The following is a 19,649-nucleotide window of genomic DNA, read 5'->3' on the forward strand; positions in this document are numbered from 1 at the left end:
TTGTGCTCCAACGTCATCCTTGTGAAAGCTAGATTTTGTGCTCCAACATCATCCTTGTGAAAGCTAGATTTCAGCTAGTTTTTGAGCTTATCTTATCTCTATTATAGACAATTTCATGGATTATTTTGTCCTATGGAGTTGTTAAGTATACCAAGAGTGAGTGAGAGAGAATTTTTGAGAGTTAGAATGGCTTTGTTATGTTGTTGTTGGATTAACATGTGATATCTACATGAAATATTAAGGAATCTTGTGCTTGATCATGTAAGTGCATATATCTACATATATTCATGTGAGTGTGTTAGTGGCATATAAATAAGTGAATGCGAATGTAAATGTGTGTGTGTGTGTGGCATGTACACACACACACACACACACACACACACACACACTTGAGTGTGTTTGTGTTCGCTCATTTGATTTTTATATGTGAACATGATGAAATAAGAGCCTATTCAAGATGCTTCAAATGGTGATAATATATGAACTCGCAAAACAAGAAGAAATGCCAATTTTTGGAGGAGGGAGATTGGGTTGAGACATGGAAGCACAAGAGAAGGGGGGGAGTTTTTTTTGGAAGGAAGCTGCCATGTTGGACTATGAGCATGCCCTAGAGAGTGCTATCAATAGATCTCTACCCTAGAATTATGGAAAAACTATAGTGCTTTCAAGATCTATGGGGGGTGCAAAATGTCCTAAGACATAATAACAACAAGGGGGTGTCTCTATGCAGGAAAAAAGCAGAGCTTCATTGAAGGAGGGATGCATAAGGAGAGAATTCTTCCCAACTCTATGAAGGTTGGTGCATGTAATCCTTTGATAGTTTTATTTCACTTTTCATGGTCCTATTTCTTGGGTAAGATACTTGTTTCAAGAAGCTAAGAGTCAACACTTTGTAGGGTGACATAATCATATATTGTTACAGGTTGCAAAAAGTTATATGCTTTGAACATGTAAATTCTTTCTTTTATGAAATTGGGTAGCTTGAAGAGTGAGTTTTGCACATCCCCTTCTATGAAAGGACATGGCACTATAAACTTTTCTCGGTCCCTATCAATTATTCTACTTCAATTTTTGTCTCTCTTACAAGGCTAGGCAACCACATTGTGTGCTGCACAACATGGTTTTGGACCTAGTATACTTGCATTTATCAATCAGAACCTATTATTATTATGCTCTATCCCCTAGACTCACGCTTGGGTGACATCTTGGCTAGCTACATATTGCCTAGATGCAAAAACACAACACAAAATGTACTGGCTAGAGTGCTGAACATGTTGCCTAGAAACCTATTGTATTGTCAAGCTGCAAGACAAGACCTTTGGGTCTGAAAACATAGCATAAGAAGATGGTTGTTTTGCACAAATACAGATATGTCCAGCCTTGTTTAAGGTCACTGTTGATAGACTAGGCGCTGTCGTGACATTGCCTGTCCACCACTATAGATCTCAGGGCGGAGTTTTTCGCCAAGGATTTGAAAACATTAGTTAGCGTCATTAGGAGTTTATTTTCCATTGTGTGTATCTTTTGTGTTTCCATCACGCACGTGCACATGTAGTTAGGCTAGGCACATTCTCTTCAGTGCATTCAGAATCTTTGTATGGAGCATCGATTGATTGGTTGCATATCATGGATCCAATATTTCGTATTTTCTTAAAGCATGAGTGCATGAGCATGAAGTTTTGTTTCAAAGCATATGTTCTTCTTAGGGCACGTTGCATGGAAGATAAGGTTCTTTTGGCAACATCATTAATATGGCTCCCTAACCTTGAGAAGTAATATTGACTTCAACAAAAGTGCTTATCACATCAGCAAGTTTGACAATTCTAAAGAAAACTCGGACCAATGTTGATTTTTCACTATCTTATGCTCATCGGCTATTGCCAAACTTCCTTTTAGAATTCTGACAGGCCTTGATGAAAAAGTTGTTGAGTAAAGCTATTTGAGGAAACTGACTAAATGGTTGACACAGGATGAATTGTAAGGGCACATGAATACGTAGTGGATGGTTTTGAATGCTTTGCCCAAGACCACCTTATCACTTTGATTTTTGCTTCTAACTACTGTGGTATCAAAAATGACACAAGGACGATCTTGGTATTGGAAAGGGAACTCATCGCTGTTCCCAAACTAATACATCCTTTGCCTCTTGCCATTACGTCATCAGTGACATCATCAGATGGTCACTTGGAAAAGACATGGATGCACGAGCTAAATATCCACCTACCCCTACCTCTAGCCACCTTGCAACCTTTTGATGATCGTGAATTACTAGCATAGATAAGAGACTATTAATATTTTTGTCATAAAGCATTATAGGCAGTTTGATAACAAAAGCCTTGATGTGACAATGCTTCATAAAAAGTGGCAGTTTGATAACGAAAGCCTTGATGCGACAATGCTTCAGAAAAAGCGGCAGCACTATAACGAAAGCACTGATGTCAGCGTCATGATTAATGGAAGATTTTTTGAAGCTTTGGAAAAGCATGGAACGTGACTAACAAGCATATAAGGCGTAGGAAGAAGGAGGAAAGAGGGGGAGACACAGAAACGGGAGAGTCAAAGGAGATATGAGATGACGAAGCAATTAGGAAGTTGATGATAGCGTGCTGAGATGCAGGCGACATGCTAAACTAGAGCTTTGAGGTTGCAGTGAAGCCAAAGATGAAGAGAGGCGACAAATGAGGACGTCTGGAGCTGCAGAAGGTGACGAAGGTGGTGAGGAGAAGCCGATAACGAAGACAACAGCAGAAGAGACGAACAACAAGCTTTTCTGAAGTGTCGAAGGAGGACAGAGGGAAGCACGAAGAAGACGCTGAAGACTAGAAGGTGACGAAGAGACAATCAACGAGCTCTTCAGAAGATAAAGTGATGGAGTAAAAGACAAGACTGAAGCCGTCTTGAAGCTAACAACGAAGCTCTATATATGAAGCCGGAGATTAAAGGACGAACACATCAGAAGAAGAGGAGGCATCAACTGAAGGTGATGATGAGATTGCCGATGAAGTGGAAGAAGTCTATAATTATGGCAAAATCAAGTCGAAGAGGGAAGAACGAGAAATCCGGTGGCTCTTGTGTGTAACTTTCACCTTCATCCGATTGAGCTTTTAGCAAACCTATCTCTCTCTTTTGTGGGTAAGCCCTTGTGTCCTAGATTCGGTCTTCTGAATCTTGCAGAAGTCATGAGCTGTCACTTGAAAATTTGAATGATTGTGGAGGACAATCGGTTTGCACCCCTAGGAAATGTAAGGATCTTTTTGATCTTATGGTTCTTTATTCTCAAAGCTTAACATCACTTTGAATTCTCCAAAGGAGAATTGACACACTACAATCGATTATTGGAAGGGCCAGTGGCATAAAATACAAAGACTTTAGCAGTAATCATGATTCCTCTGCAAACTCCTCTCCATGAGGTTTATTCTCTTCCTCGGTGTCCTCCTTATCCTACTTGGGTATAGAGGCATTGTGGCTTAGTCCCCCTCTCTCATCGGTTTCTCTTATGGATTTTGAGGGTATCAACGACTATCCAAAGGAGTCCATAGAAATTGAAGAAGAAGAAGAATATGATTGTAGAATTTTAGCTTGAAAAGAAGTTTCCACTATTTGAAGATATGAAGGATGCATCCAAAGTAAAGAAAATGACTAAGCCTATGGTAGTCATATACAAGAAAGAAATCATCTTCAATGCATTTACACTTGGATATAATTGTTGGGAGATCTAGGCATGATTTCAACACCTCTGGGAAAAGTCAATAGTAGTCATCCATTTGTCATGCCGTAATCCTTCTTCTTAAGCTTGTGAGCTTAAACCTTCCAAGAACAAATTGATGTCAGAAAGACAAAGTTTTTGGGGAAAAGAAAGCTTTGAATAATTGAAGTCAGAAAAATTGTCACCTTAAATCAATAATTTTGATTTCACATTTGCCTAGTTGTTCTTCCTTGATTGAGATTTGGATTTTGTAAACTTGCTTGGTTTTGTACTTGGAACTCCCATCTTGCTAAGTGTCCCTGCGGTGAGCAACTTTTATGAACCCCCCCACACATAGACTCTTCGAATACTGCACCCACTTCATCATCGAGTGCTTCTTCCTTTTCGACTGATAAGATGAATAATTTATTGCAAACTCTTTCTTTAGCCATTATGATGCAGAATTAGCAGATGCAGTTATCTATGCAACAGCAGCAGCAGTTACATCAGCAACAATTGGATCAACAACGAATGTTGCATCAAGAACAAGAGCATACACATGGTGCAACCAAAGTGATTGAGGCTGTGGTAAGTGAGCACAACTTATTTGATGGCCGAAATGTTTCAATCTATCTTAAAGCTATTGAAAGCCAGATGCGCTTCTTCGGACTTCCTACCGATTGGAGAAACTATTTCCTATGGCTTATCACGCCTACTTTGCAGGTCAGAGTGACTGATTTATTTATGCAAGACTCAAATTGGAATGTTTTCAAGAAAGTAGTCAAAGACGAATATTTTTTGAAAGATTATGATATTGCTATGCGGAAGATATTCAGAGAGTGGGTCTATCAGCCCAACAAAGGACTTGTTCTTCTGAGTTATCGCCGGAGTTTGAAGAACGTTACAACTAGTTGGATGCACTTGAGCAAACTAGAGCCCTAAACTCAGAGAAAGTGGAGTTATTCTTGTAGGCGGCCAATCCTACGCTTCAGGACGAGTTGAGAGAGCTTCTTGAGGACCGTACGTAGCCTATGGGATTGAAGACGGATTGGCAAGATGCAATTGATGTGGTTTCCACATTGACAAAGAGATAGAGATGGAAAGCTCGCTTGCAGAACAGCATGCAGACACGTCAAGCAATGTCTTCTTCTACCTCAACTTCTCCTACTCCTACTTTTCATCCTATGTCTATGCCTACTTCTATGCCTATGCCTATGCATATTCCTACTACGGTTGTTAGACCATTTGCCAAACAGACTGTCAAAGATATGGTGGAAGAAATTTCAAAGAACTTGAAAGATCTTCGAATTAAGATGACCAGAAGAGAACAATAACCACTTAACCTAGCTTCAATTTCTTTCCCAACCTCTTCTACTCCTATGAATTCTTCTAGAAATGATCATGTTTGCCGTTGCATGCCGTGTGATAGTACAGACCATGAGTGGAAGGACTGTCAAGACTTTGAAGAGGTAAAAAGGCTGAAGTTGGTGGTTTGGAAGGACAGGATGATATGTTTCGGAGATACAAAGCAACCAATTAAATCAAATTTTGGTAAAGGAGATATGAATAAATTATTGGAAGAGTCTCTTTTGCACACTTCTTGTGTGAAGCGAGAGGTGGCAAGAGAAGCTGCTGCCTATGGTCTTCAATTGGAGTAATTGCTGAAGGAAAAATCTCCTTTATGGTCCTATGCACTGCATGCAAAAAAGAAAGGTAAAGCTTCATCTTCCAAACTATCAACAATAGGAGATGGAATCAGAAAAGGGACTGGATGGAATAATCTCATAGATGTCTTTTCTATCTAAGCTTACATTGTAAAATCTCAAGGATTTAAAGCACTTGTTGAAGAAAAGTGAAAAAGAGATAATGATCAACCTAAAGGATTGAAGAGAGTGGCTAGAAGGAGTGACCCAGTTCTTCAGCCTTCTTCTTCAGGACCAAAGCAAAGTATGGGTGATGTACAGAAGCGAAAAGTAAAAGAAGTTCAGAAGGCCCCAAAGACAAAGGATCTGAAGCCAAAAAAGCAACCTGGATTCAAGCTGCTATCTGACATCGAGACGACCTCAGACTTGAAAAAGGTACTTGAGGATCGGATTCTTATTTGCAAAATTGAATTTACTCTTGGATAAGTCTTGGGAATTGCCAAAATGGAATTTCATGATGCTATCATTGGCATCATTAAAAAAAACATATTATTAAAGAGCCAGTGCAGGATATAATCCATCGAGAGGCTTTAGCTGTTGCTCTATGTATGCAGTCCAAGAAGTCTCTTCATCCTTTGCTTCAGCCCATACAATATGATGAGAGCGAAGATGCACCTAGATTGGTGCCTCATAGCCATTTTTCTCATAGTCATTGGGCTTGTGCGACTATAGAAACTGAGTCAAGCTTGGAGAGATGGAGACTCCTTATGTTGCTCTTTTGGATCATGGCTCTAATATTAATGTCATAGTGCGAGGTTTATATGATAGTGGTAGATAGCCAGTTGATGTTGATCATGGTTGGCGCATGCGTGCGGCCTATAACACTGCAAGAGATTTATATGCTACTTGTCCAAACATAAAGATTTCTATTGGAGATGTGGGTGAGTCTCTTATGATTTCTTTATGCAGAACTCTTGTTCTTATCGTATTATTTTGGGGCAACCATTTATTGTTGAGTCTCGGATGGAGACTAAGGTTCTGGATGATGGGTCTGCCTATGCATGGATCCGAAGCAAGGATGGGAAGAGAGCTGTCTAGTTCATGACTATTTGCATTAATCATCAATGGAATAAAGATTCTTTGAGGGATTTTCCTCTTCCAGCAGGAGAGCCAGATTTTTGTTAGGTACCACTGTCTTGCGAGACGATAGTGGTATGTTTCAAGGAAAGCTCTCACCTCTTGGCAATGGCAGTTTTTCCTCATGTGTTTATGGTGTATCCAATAAAAGTACTTTGTGTTTTCAACACATTTTTGATATGCCTAGAGCTGCCAGGCAGTATGTAAAAAGAAAAGAAAAAATTTTGTTGCTTATAGATGTTTTGTACGAAGAAGACTAGATACCATGGAAGAACTTTTGATATTGCTAATTGCTAACAATCAAGAGTTGTCATATGTCTTACAGGTCCATTCTCTAGCGATGTATTGTAAAATTTTTAATTTCATGCTTTAAAATAATTTGGGTGCTAAGGATTCTCAGCAAAAAGTATTCCTTGCTGACATAATTTGGCAAAAAGAGTTGGGTGTTGCCGTTTATACACATCAAATTTTGTGTTTACCAGGGTATTTTCAATAAGGGTTGAAATTTGCAAGTTGTAGCAATGAAGCCAGAGTTAAAACAAAATATAAGACATTCGACAAGAATGTTAGTAGACCATTTGTAGGACCGCTACCTTTGGATAGTGATTAGATGATTAGGAGAGATGCTATGCAACCTCCCTTGCATGATCCTGCAGGTACTGAACATAAGTTTTCAGCTGAGACATTGAAAGAAATGAAGATTGGGACCGATGATTTTCTACTTCCTGAAGAGGTAAGATGTTTTGAAGAGATGTTATGTAGACATGGGAAAGCTTTTTCTTTCTTCTCGTGTGAGATTGGATGTGTTGATCCTAGGGTTGTGATGCCCATGGTTATTTTTACCGTTCCGCATGTCCCTTGGATTCTACAACGTATTCCTGTACCAAGGCTCACTTTCCTAAATTGGTAGAGCTTTTGATTGAGCGAATCAAGAAGGGAATTTTAGAGCCATCTTCAGCTCCATATTCCAAAAAATGGTTCACAATTCCTAAGAAGAATGGGACACTCGGATGCATACAGTACCTATAGCCACTAAACAAGGTCACTATTCGCAATATTGGTGCAAGACTTATTATAGATGAGTTTGTCGAAGCCTTTGCTGGATGTGCTATCTATTCACTTGGCAATCTTTATTCCAAATATGATCAATTCGAGCTTGCACTTGAGAGCAATGATTTGACTATGATGAAGACATCTTTAGGCCTTATTTGAATGTGTACGCAAGGAGCTACTAATTCAGTTGCCCATATGATGACTGGGATGAACAAGGTTCTACGAGATTTTATTCCTAAGCTTACAATGCCATTCATTGATGACTTACCTATCAAGGGGTTCTTGGAAAAAGAAAAATATGATTATTTAGACGATCATGGATACAGGTTCTTTGTAGCTTCACATATTAGAGATGTTGAGAAGATTCTTTGTAGACTGGAGGAAGTGACTTTGACCTTGTCAGGATTCAAGTCTATTTTTGGTGCCATAGAAGTTTTGATTCTTGGACACATGTGTGGATATTATGGCAAGAAGCCTTCTCATGTGAAGGGTGATGCCATAGAGAAGATTGTGGAGACTTGCTCTTCTACTTTGGAGGTTCGCAGGTTTCTTGGAGCTTGTATGTTTTGTCTTATTTGGATTCCTCATTTTTCTCATGTTGTAGATGATCTCTACCAGCTCTTGAGGAAAGAGCAACATTTTTTCTTGGGAGATAAAACATACTAAAGCCATGCATAGACTGAAGAAATTATTGAGAGCTGCTCTAACTCTTTGAAAGGTAGATTATGAGTGTGGGAGACCTATTATTCTTATTGTTGATACTAGTCCTATCAGCATTGGATGGGCTATTGGCCAAGATGACTCAAATGGGAATAGGCATGCTATTCAGTTTGGGGCGAAAGTCCTAAATGAGCAGAAAGGTAGGTATTCACAGATTAAGAGAGAGATCTTGGGAGTTTTCACGGCTCTCAAGAATGACTGAGAGTACTTAATTGGAGCTGTTGTGGTGGTCGAGACTGATTATTTGCCTCTTCTAGGTATGATCACGAATTGTTCTACTCCATATATTGCCATGCTTAGGTGGATTGGGGACATAAAATCCATGAATCCTGAGTTCAAACACATAGTAGGTAAAGACAACCTAGTAGTCGAAATTCTTTCACGAGCAAGGTATGATGATATGGATTTTTCTTGCATTGATGATGTTGATGATGGGGGTGATCTTTTAGCCATGCATGTTGATCATATTTGTCATGTGTTTGCTTTGGAAAGCTTTGATGAGACTTTGTATACAATAGAGTATTTACAGATTGGGCATTATTTGAGTACCATGTCTAGACAAGATGGATGGATTGATGTAGACTTCAAGAAAATCAAAAGAAAAGCTTGTGGGTTCTTCTTGCGAAGTGGGCTACTTTGGAAGCATCCACGAAAGAGAGGAGGACAGCCATTGAGAGTGGTTTGTGATAGATCTTCACATGTATGGATCATGAAAGAGTTTCATGAAAATCTTTGAGCTAGGCATCAAGTTGTTTGGGCGACCTATGAGAAGATCAAAGAGTGCTATTGGTAGCGAGGTATGTACAGAGATATCTCACAGTTGTTAAAACATGCCTTGATTGTTAGTTGTTCTCTTCAGTGAGGCATAGAGATGAGCTTCATCCTACTTACCAGCTATGTATTCATAATTACAAGTGGATTCTTGATTTGATTACTATGCTTGTTGGTTTATGGCAGATGCACTACATTGTTTTGGCACGAGAAGATCTCACAAATCAAGTGGAAGGAAGAGCATTATAGACGAAATCTAATTCAATAGTTTGTAAGTTTCTATTGAAGGATGTTATTTGCAAGTATGGATGTATTGGAAAAGTTACTGCAAATAGAGATGAGTTGGATGCTGATGAGATTAGGGAGTTTTTCTCTCGCCTTGGCATTAAACTTGCTTTGACTTCAGCATATAATCTAGAAGGAAACGAGAAGAGTGAAAGGGGCCATCTGTCAATTGTGAAAGCCTTGGCTAAAGCATGCGGTGGATGGGTTTGGGAGTGGCCTAGGTTATTGCCTTATGCCTTATGGGCTGATTGTACTACTCAAAGTGTGACTATAGGTTATATGCCAGTTGAGTTGATGTATGGGCATAAGCTAGTCATGCCTATAGAAACTTGCACACTTACTTGGAGTGTTTTTTTGTGGAAGCAATGACTAGAGAAGATGTTGATTTATGAATATGTACTATTTTCATCATGAATATGTCTCCCTAACCTTGAGAAGTAATTTTGACTTCAACAAAAGTGCTTATCACATCAGCAAGTTCGACAATTCTAAAGAAAACTCATACCAATGTTGATTTTTCGCTATCTTATGCTCATCAGCTATTGCCAGACTTCCTTTCAGAATTCTGAGAGGCCTTGATGGAAAAGTTGTTGAGTAAAGCTACTTGAGGAAATTGACTAAATGGTTTACATAGGATGATTTATAAGGGCACATGAATATGTAGTGGATGGTTTTGAACGCTTTGCCAAGACCGCCTTATCACTTTGATTTTTGCTTCTAACTACTATGGTATCAAAAATGACATAGTGAGAATCTTGGTATTGGGAAGGGAACTCATAGTTGTTCCCAAACTAATAAATCCTTTGCCTCCTACCATTACGTCATCAACGACATCATCAGATGGTCACTTGGAAAAGACATGGATGAAGGAGCTAAATATCCACCTACTCCTACCTCTGGCCACCTTCAATTGCAACCTTTTGATGATCGTGAATTACTAGCATGGATAAGAGACTATTAATATTTTTGTCATAAAGCATTATAGGCAGTTTGATAACAAAAGCCTTGATGTGACAATGATTCATAAAAAGTGGCAATTTGATAACGAAAGCCTTGATGCAACAATGCTTCAGAAAAAGCGGCAGCACTATAACGAAAGCCTTGATGTCAGCGTCATGATTAATGAAATATTTTTTGAAGCTTTGGAAAAGCATGGAGCGTGACTAACAAGCATATAAGGCGTAGGAAGAAGGAGGAAAGAGGGGGAGACACAGAAACGGGAGAGTCAAAGGAGATATGAGATGACGAAGCAAGGAAGTTGATGATAGCGTGCTGAGATGCAGGCGACATGCTAAACTAGAGCTTTGAGGTTGCAGTGAAGCCAAAGATGAAGAGAGGCGACAAGTGAGGACGTTTGGAGCTCCAGAAGGTGATGAAGGTGGTGAGGAGAAGCCGATAACAAAGAGAACAGTAGAAGATACGAACAACGAGCTTTTCTGAAGTGTCAAAGGAGGACAAAGGGAAGCACGAAGAAGACGCTGAAGACTAGAAGGTGATGAAGAGACAATCAACGAGCTCTTCAGAAGATAAAGTGTTGGAGTAAAAGAAAAGAATGAAGCCTTGTTGAAGCTGACGACGAAGCTCTATATATGAAGCCGAAGATTAAGGGATGAACATAGTAGAAGAAGAGGAGGCGCCAATTAGTGAAGGTGATGACAAGATTGCCGATTACGGCAAAATCAAGTCGAAGAGGAAAGAATGAGAAATTGGGTGGGCCTTATGTGCAACTTTAACCTTCATCCGATTAAGCTTTGATCAAACCCGTCTCTCTCTTTTGTGGGTAAGCCCTTGTGTCCCAGATTTCGGTCTTCTGATTCTTGCAGAAGTCATCAACCGTCACTTGAAAATTTGAATGATTGTGGAGGACCATCGGTTTGCACCCCTAGGAAATGTAAGGATTTTGTTGATCTTGTGGTTCTCCATTCTCAAAGATTAACATCACTTTGAATTCTCCAATGGAGAATTGACATACTACAATAGATTATTGGAAAGGCCATCGGCATAAAATACAAAAGCTTTAGCAGTAATCATGATTCCTCTGCAAACTCCTCTCCACGAGGTTTATTCTCTTCCTCACTGTCCTCCTTATCCTACTTGGGTATAGAGGCATTGTGGCTTAGTCCCCCCTCTCATAGGTTTCTCTTATGGATTTTGAGGGTATCAACGACTATCCAAAGGAGTCCACAAAAATTGAAGAAGAAGAAGAATACGATTGTAGAATTTCAACTTGAAAATATGCTTCCACTATTTGAAGATATGAAGGATGCATCCAAAATAAAGAAAATAACTAAGTCTATGGTAGTCATATACAAGAAAGAAATCATCTTCGATGCACTTACACTTGGATATAATTGTTGGAAGATCTAGGCATGCTTTCAACACCTCTGGGAAAAGTCAATAGTAGTCATCCATTTGTCACACCATAATCCTTTTTCTTAAGATTGTGAGCTTAAACCTTCCAAGAATAAATTGATGTTAGAAAGACAAAGTTTTTGGGGAAATGAAAGCTTTGAATAATTGAAGTTAGAAAAATTGTCACTTTAAATTAATAAGTTTGCTTTCACATTCTCCTAGTTCTTCTTCCTTGATTGAGATTTGGATTTTGTAAACTTGCTTGATTTTATACTTGGAAATACCATCTTGCTAAGCGTCCCTACAGGGCGTGACTTTTATGAACCTTTGCACGTATTATTCCATGGGACAGTGACACCCAATGAGTATGAAGGATCCTTTAAATCAAATAGAGGTTTGTATTGCAGTCTAGCTCCAAATGTGGCAAGGAAGGTGGTAGCACACATCGCCATGCCTATAGAACAATCAACACAAGGTCTTTAGCACACTTGGAGATGTCACTTACCTGGTGGATAGCATGCTCCTCTTTGTAAACTCTCGATCATATGTGTGGCTTTAATACCATGTGAGATTGCAATAGAAAGGAAAGCGAATCTGGAGAGGAGACAAAAGGAGAATGCAAATGAGAGAAGGAACAATTTGGTTGCAATGATTGAAGGTGTAAGGCTGCAATGGTCAGCCCCAACACGTGGGTTTGTGCATCAACGTGGGTACCAGACGGTAGTAGGGGGATGAGAGAAGTAGGAGGACTGGTTGATAACGAACGATCAATGATGGATAATGAGAGTGGGAGAGAAAGCCACCTATATATGGGTAAATTGGGATCACAACTGGTAATAAAGTGGCCAAGCCCAAAATATAGCGACTCAGGATAGCCAAAGTGCCTAAAAAGAAATGCACTAATGTTCCCTCCATCTAAAGTTCCTAAAGTACATAAAATGACAAATAAATACAATATCAGAGCTTCTAATATCCTCGTGTGACTTAGATTGAGGCTTGTAGGTAGGAGATGACCACACAAGACACACATGACTACTAATAAGCTTAAGGGATTGAGTTTCAAGTTAGACCAAAGAGGCCCTTTGTGACTAAGCAATAGTAAGAAAATACGCCTATTTGTTTGCAAGATCTAGATGGAAAAATTTATGAGAAGATCAATTGGTTTTATCTCAAGAAGTACATTTGTAGAATCAGGTAAAAAGTTTGTTGTGCATAGTGTAAATATAGGGTCACAAAGTAGATTGTTGTAATATAGTGGTTTTGGATAGATTTAATGCTTTCAAATTTGGTATTAGAAAGAGGGATTTTGATGGTGGAAAAAATATCAATACTATGCTTTAAGACCTAAAGAACAACCTTGTCAAGTTTGGTAGCAAACCAAGCAAGTGTGTGGGAGATGCACACTTCGCAAGCTTGACAATTGTAGTAGACTACATGATGCAAGAAAACTATTTGTAGGATGTGCATAGTTTTTTTGAGGCAACAACATTGAGAATTTTCCCTTGATGTCTTTTGGATTGTTGTTAAGAGAGTACAAAAATACAACAAGAGAAACATTTCAAAGAACAAAGAATTCAAGAAGAGAATGCTAGGGAAAGGGAATCCATATACAAAGGCACAAGACAATAGAAGACTTCGAACATGATTCACCAATAGTTGGCTCTAGCTTCCTCTCTTCAAGGCCTGCAAGTATACTAATGATTGAATTGAATGAGGATGGAGCTTGTTTGCCTATAGATAGGCTCTAGATATGAACATGTTATTTGCAATAGTTTGGTTAGCTCATGTGTGAATCTAGTTCATGCCTAACATTTCTAGGCACCTTATTGTGGCCATTATGATGTCTATGTGGGCAATTTATACTAGTCAACTAGCATTAAATGCTAGTCAACCTATTTTCATTTATGGAATATTTTGCTCATTTATATTCAAGATCCTCCTCCTCAATCAGTATTTATCACCTAGAGTTTCTATCGGAGAGAGGGAGCTAGTGCCATTGCCTATGCAACTAGTGACTCAGTATTGTACGTACGCAATTGTCTCATGTTTGGTATATGGATTCCATTTTTTAAATATTGTTCTAAGTTCTCCTCTTGCAGTGTTCTATGATTTTTTCTCTTTTGTCCTTGTGTTCAACAATTTATAACAACATCTATATATGCTTCCATCGTTACATCCACTTTTGACATGGTATCAAATTTTGGGATCCCAGTTCTTATTGCTCTTTTGTACTATTTCAAGTCTGCATTTTGGCTTTTCTGCTGGTTACTGATTAGACCTATTCTTGATTGTTGACTAATTTTCTAGCTTGGGCTACCATGTTCTGTAAATTTTATATCTGGTTTCTACTCTTTTTCTTAGTGTTTTATAGTCTGGCATCTATGTTTTGGGAATAGCGTGTTGAGGCTTTTGAGCTAAAAATACATTAGCCCAACCTAAGTAGCCTCAAAACATGCTTAATTAATGAAAAAACCTCTAATTTTAAAAAGAAATGTGATTGTAGATATTACCTCAGATGAACAAGGTGAGAATTTCAAAAAATCCAAAAATCTAAAGCAAAAGACAAGGCCAAGGCAAAAGCGAAATAGAGGATGAAGGCATGCCAACAAAAATCGGGAAACACAAGATGTATGAAAATCCCCTAAATCAAGGAGAGGCGCACAAGGAAAAGCACAAGTCAATACTTTCATAAAAGAGCGCAAGGCACACCTTGATTTATTTTAAGAGCGCCATGCAAATTGTAAAGGTGGATGGGCGGTAGGAAGGAAGCTAAGAAGATAGGAGAGCAATGGAAAAAAGGGCCTAGGCTATGGCTGGCCATGTAAAAAGGGGATGACCACCCAAATGGGATTTAGGGCTTTGTACATAAAGTTCAAAAGATGAATGAGAGCTCATTCTTTGGTGTGTGGCAAAGTGGACTCTCTCTTCTCTTATTCTTCTCCTCTCTTGCTTGCTTGTGAGTGAGTGAGGGAGGGAGGGAGTGTGTGAGGGTGAGAGATATTGGAGGTAAAGCCCTCCTCCATCTCTTCTCTTCTTCTTCTCTTCTCTTCTCTCGTCTCGTGCATGGTTATGGAGGATGCAGCTTCGAGGTGGAGGTTTGAGGATACTTGAGCTTGCATCAAGAATCGTGGAGCTATCGGAGTGCTTGAGAGAGGAAGCAACTCGATCGTACATTGAGGTAAGCTCACTACACTCACAGAGAGGGATGGCGTGTTGGCTATGTGAGAGATAGCCACCATTAGTGCTCGCTTGAAACACTTGAACAATAAGCGGTCCATGGGTCTTGGCGATTGAGCTAGGGCTTGCCTCTACATTTTGGTTCCGTTGCCAGGACCAATGGATTCAGGCTTGAGTGCTTGCGCACTTCAAATCGACCATCGAAGTAAGGGTTTCATCCTCAAACTAGAGCTTGAGATAGATAGGAGGTTTTGGATACAGTGCAATCCTCTTCAAAATAGCCACAAGTTAATGAGCCCAACCTCTCCTCCTTGACACCCATTGAAATAGATAGCGTGTAGTACTTACTGCTATTGGATGTGCTACAATACTTGAAAATGAGGAAAGAAGAGTCATTCTCTATCCTAGTTAGGGATTTCATGGAAGACCTCATTGATTATGATTACGTGAATGTGCATCTCATGATGGCAGAGACTAGAATATGTGATGGCATAAGCTTAGATATAGTGAGAACCATCATAGCAGTGCATGAACAAATTACATTGGCCGAAGTAGATTACCTTGCATCAAATATTATGTTTGAAGCACTATAGCATGATTTATTCCAACAAAGGCCCCAACTTCCTACCAAGGAGTTTGTGGATTTGTCTACCCAAAGAGATGCCTTGTTCACACATGAGGAAACAAAGATATAAGAGGATCTGAAAAATGTGAGAATTTTAACTATCATACATTTTTATGCAATGAAACTTGACCCTAGGGTGCCTTGGGTCTTTCAGAGTCCATCAGTGTAATCTTAGCAAAAAATGATGACTAAAAATTTGGCGTGCGGCCACTTTCGTGGCATAAAACTAGCTCCATGTAGCTCTAGGCATCATTTTTTACCAAGTTTTCACTAATGAACTCCAAAGGACCGCCATGCTATAAGTAAATATGTTTCATTTTGATGATTAGTTGAGCAGGAGAAATTGATTTAGTACTTTGCTTTTTATTTTTGTCACATTTAGAGTAGGATAGGAAGGAGAAATCAGAGTGGGGAGGTTGAAGTTCACTGCTGTAAAACAATCGTGAATAGGGCAATAACAAGGAAAAATGAAAACAAAAGAGTGCTCAAATGTCTCAGAGTCAAAGGGGCCGAGTGATTGGGAAGGCTATGGTATTGGCTAGTGAGGGCTTAAGGTCTTGGGTGACCAAGGAAAACTTCATTTACAATTCTAACTTTGTGAGAGAGATAGAGAGAGAGAGAGAGAGAGAGAGAGAGAGAGAGAGAGCTTGCAAGTGTAGGTCTACATCAGATCGTTCGATCAGAGCATATCGGGACTTTCAATGAGATTCGGGTATAGAATGTCCTTGGCCTATACTCCTCCTTCATTCCTAGAAGTTTCGGTAGCTACTAGCAACAGTTAAGGGAGGATTTTTGGCAAAAGTGATTGACACGCATTTCAGCTGGTGGAATCAGACGCTTTCCATAGTGTCTGATTCCCAAAATCAGACAAAGCGAACCATTCGATTGCTAGAGTCTGACTTGGAAAAACCCACCTGGTCCAATCAAACACACCTATGCAATTTTGAAAATCGGACCAACTCTAAAATCAAACACACAACCCCTTCCCACCATCGGACGCTCGGCCCATCCAATCGTGACAATCAAACTGAGCACTTCCATCCAATTTTGAGAATCGGACACACTATGCCGTCCGACTGATCGCCACAACAATCAAACCACAGAATTGGACCAAAATACATGTTCAATTGGACACGCCTCCTTATCGGACCAAGCACCCCGATTATGAGAATTATACACATCCCAATCGGACCAACTCGAGCTGTCCAATCGAACACGTCTATCCGATTGTGACAATCGAACCCGACCCTTTTTGGTTCTTAGAATTGAACATTGGTAAATCAAATGTTTGATTTTCAAAATCAGACACTGGTAAATTGAACATAGCTTGAGAGGAAAAATCTAGGAATTCGATAAACCCTGGCTAACGAGACGCATGATATGCACCAAAAGAACCCACGAAACACCTCACAGGTAATTTTAACCTAGAAATCGTGGCCAAACAATTCGAAATCGTGTCTAGTATTGTGGGTTGGTTGTAAGACCCCAACTTGACCCTGAATGAGTTGAACAGAATAGCACAACAGAGAATCCTATAAACCAGTACGAATGGGCAAAAACCGAGCATACAAGCCTATCAGGCTAAACCCACGACGAGAGGGCTAGAGTCATCTAGGCACTTTTTTCTCACTCACCCTAATTTCCATCACTCAAAGCACAATTAAGAAAAGCTAAAAGCCCGATTTTGCATAGTGCATAGAAAAGAGTACACACACACACACATGCATCGAGTGAGGGTAAGTTGAGGACTAGTTGTAAGTAATAAGGAACACATCTGGACTTAAGAACTTGAAGGAACCCACCAGTAATAAGAGAAGACCCAAAAACATAGAAGGGAGATCGAATCCCCAAAATTAGGACCAAGTGGAGAACATAGCCACAAAATCTGAACACAACAAGGACAAACAACACTGCAGAAATGGATCTGCCCGGCTTTATCAACTTGATCGACAACTTGGCAAAACAAGAAGGCCTAGACATGGAAGAAGGCCTCTCAGGCCATAGAAGCGACAAGGAGCTTAACCTAGGAGACTTTCCTCAGGTTGTCCAACAATTAGTGTACAAATATGACGCTCAAACCCGGCTAGAACATCGCCATAGATAAGTCGAGGACATCATAGCAGACCTAGAGAACCAAAGAAAACTGGCCCACAGAGCTCTATAAGGCCTAGCTGCATACAACCAAGATCAGCAAGCTAGGAACTTACACTAGAGTTTAGAAATGCAAAAAATCTAGAGAGTGCTAGCCCTACCAAGCTGAAATTGGTCAGAAAGTGAGAGAGTGCTAGAAAGAGACCTCACGCTGAGTGAGCTTTTGATAAAGCGGCTGCTAGATAACATGGCTGGCATAAAAAAGTGCCGCAACTCTGACAACGTCACTACTGACAGGGTTGGGGGTCAACCAAGGCTCTAGGAGCCAATGAAAAATCCCTGTGGTAGCAAACCAATTGGATAAATACCAAGCAATCGACGACCCATATAGCTTTGTGAAGCAGTTTGAGCAGGTCTGCGAGGTCAATGGCCTCACGGATCCTACTCAATGCTCCAAGCCTTCAGAATGTGCTTAGGCGACAAGGGTCTAGTACACGAGTCTAGATGCTACGGAGTGTACCGATTTCAATGGCTTGAAAAATATCTTCATTAAGAAGAGATTTTTTTAAATTGGATACTCCAATAACCTGTTGGTGCAACTTATGAACATCAAGCAGAAAGAGAGAGAGGATATTTGAGACTATGTGACCCACATGAGGAGCCTCTTCAAGAGAATTCCCATGGGTGAGAGACCAACCGATATTCATCAACGGAATATGAAGAGAAGTGCTCTACAAAGCCTTGGCCAGCAACTCAAGCTTGCAACGAGACGCACCTCTAGAGGCTTGAATCAAGAAGAGTCCAGTGCCAGGAGTTTTGAGAGAGCCTCAATGGCAAGTGAGAAAGTAGAGCCAAGCACTTAGAACAAAGGGAAGGGCACTGAGTTGGAACAAGAGCTAGCGACTAGGATGGACATAGCCAAACTACAGGAGATGATGAGATGACCAACGCACCCACATGTCCAATGTGTGCATTGTGGCAAGAACCACTTGCCAATTGCATGTCAGGACCCTACGTCAAGACCTTGTGCTAATTGTGGTATGTTCGGCCATGACACCATGCATTGCCGATTACCTCAAAGGCTTCCATACCCACAACCTTACAGTCAACCCCACCTTGCGAATAGGCCACTGAACTTCTTTGGAAGGGGAGTCGCATTAGCTCTCCAAACATCAAATGACACTAAACTGACCATCCCCAGGATGGAAATCAATCCCACAGGTATCCCTAGACTGCCTAGATCCTACGTGACTCATCCATCGAGTGACACTCCAGTCCACTATGTGGACGAGCCTAGCAATGATGAGGCTTATGTAAACCGGTACATGTCATACAATGAGGAAGGCAATGATGTCCTCATGGACTATTGACCAGTGCTAGTGATGGTAGTTGGTAGAGGGAGAGGTAGAGGACTAGGAGGACAAACCCAAGAACGAATCATGTGTTGGAGTTGCAGTCACCCATGACACATTTCTTCGTGCTACCTTGCAAATAGAGATAAGGTGACTTGAGATGTATTGAGTGTGGAATCACCCATCTCTTTGTCTATTTCCCTAGGCAGAGGCCATCTTCTAGTTTGGCAACCGAGCCATCGGTTCCATTGGGGTTGTTCAGTGTCGAGACACTCGATAGGGAGGCTACACCTATCCTGTTGCATATCCTGACCCGTGTGCAAACGAAGTAGGCCAGCATATCATTGCCAGGCCTAGCAACCTTGATGCAACCTCAGTTGGAAAGAAGAGTCAAAGATGAAGGAGGAAGATACTAGATTCCAAGGTCACCCTCAAAACCGAAAGTGCCACGACACTATCGATTGGAGGGAAAGTCATTCATGCAGAAGAAGGGACGTCGGCACCTCAAACGGCCAAAAAGGGAAGTGCTACCCCAACCCAAAGCACCAACTCAAAGCCATCAAGAAGGTGAAAGAATGGGTGAGGGAGGCCTAGGGGCACCTAAAGGATGCAAAGCCCATACTGAAGGATGAGATCAATGACCTCTCAATCATAGGCACCCCAATCTCTCTCCCACAACCAAAATCAAGGGAGGCAATGGAACCACAAGCTGGGCCACCTAGACAAAGTCTAAATGCTTCAAGCCAGCAAAATAATCA

Source organism: Lygodium microphyllum, unplaced genomic scaffold (genome assembly GCF_053477565.2).
Source record: "Lygodium microphyllum isolate KBCC unplaced genomic scaffold, Lygodium_microphyllum_v1.1.10 scaffold_204, whole genome shotgun sequence".
NCBI lineage: Eukaryota > Viridiplantae > Streptophyta > Polypodiopsida > Schizaeales > Lygodiaceae > Lygodium > Lygodium microphyllum.